Consider the following 1440-nt stretch of genomic DNA (forward strand, 5'->3'; position numbering starts at 1 on the left):
GGCTTTTAGATTCCTCGTTTGGTAATTTACATTTAGCTCCACCCTCCGGGTGTGGTTTCCAAACTTTCCCCGCCTTTTTGTCTGTAAGTAACATTATGGTTACTTCTGTCCTTTGCTTCACACACCCTTTTTTCCCTCAGGCAGTATTAGCCTCTTATTTACTGGAATGTTTCTGTTTTCTCTTTCGAAACTGCAAATTTGGCATAATGCCTGAAAAAGAGGATTCACAACAATTTAATGACAATTTAAAATCTTTTAGTAAAGACGCTGTTCAGCAAGCAGTTTCTATTTCTATGTTAGAAGTTTCTAAGAATTTAGAAGCTTCTTTGACAACAATGTTTGCTTCTTCTTTACAAAATAAATAACGCCCTGCCCACTCCAGCTCCTCTAAGCGAATTTCAATTAAAGTTGGTCCTCCCACCGAGTGGTTTTAAATCTGGTTCCCCCCCACAACCCTCTTTATTATTTCCCCCTTGAGGGACACCAATGATGATGATCATCATGGTGTTATGGATTACTCAGATAATTTGGATGGGTCTAATGACCAGTACATATATGGGCCTCTGGAGAAAAGGCACAACATTTCTCCTGTTGACGGTGGTGCATTTCACCCTGAGTCTCAAGAACTGTTAGACCAACTTGGTGAACCTATTTTTAACCCTTCTCTTATTCACCACCCCAATTCCACTGAATGGTTCCCTGCTGATCATGTGGTGGAGTATGGTTCTTTTTATTTGTGGAATGCTCTTGACAAATCCACAAGGAATAAATTAAAATGCGAATGTCCCCCCTTCCCTCCCTAATAATATTACAAATACTCCTATCATTGACCCTAATATGGTTATGTTCTTTTCAAAATTCGGCAAGGATCCTAAAAAAGGGGTGGATAGAACTTGGTCTGATTAAAGAGGTAAATTATTGGATTTAGTGGGTCCTCTCACCAGGATTTGGATTTGGCTGAAGAGGTCAAGACAGAGGGCACTATTATTGACCCTGATACCCTTTCCAATTGGGCCCAACGGGCTATTTGTGTTTTAGGGAATGCCAATGCCCACATATTTTTGAAAGAAGGAAAAGCCTACTTCTGAAGATCGACCCCAAATTGGTCTCTTTAGCTGCTAAAGAAGAGGGTCCTTCTGTCAAAGGCCTTATGTTTGGCAACTCTTTTATTAAATAGCCAAGCAAATATGTTGCCACCTTCACCACCATGGACAAAGCTCAAACATCTACTAAAAATATATTTTCCCCTTTGGTTTTTGCCAGGGCCAGCAAAGATCGGAGTTGCTTTGCCAGTCGCTACTCCAAAAGAGGCTCCTTCAACCAACAAGGCCAGTCTGACTCCTACACAGGATATAAGCCTCAGTTCTAAGCACATTGTACCAGAGGATTCTGGTCCAGAGACTACAGGAATAAAGGAGAACAACTCTCCTGAAAATGTTT

General features: G+C 41.0%; 1 pseudogene; it reads left to right on the forward strand.

The window, feature by feature from the left end:
* The first annotated feature begins 206 nt into the window (after positions 1 to 206).
* Positions 207 to 1177, forward strand: LOC147702893 (uncharacterized; annotated as a pseudogene).
* The last annotated feature ends 263 nt before the right edge of the window (positions 1178 to 1440 follow it).

This window comes from Lissotriton vulgaris, chromosome 7, assembly GCF_964263255.1.
Source record: "Lissotriton vulgaris chromosome 7, aLisVul1.2, whole genome shotgun sequence".
NCBI classification, from domain to species: domain Eukaryota; kingdom Metazoa; phylum Chordata; class Amphibia; order Caudata; family Salamandridae; genus Lissotriton; species Lissotriton vulgaris.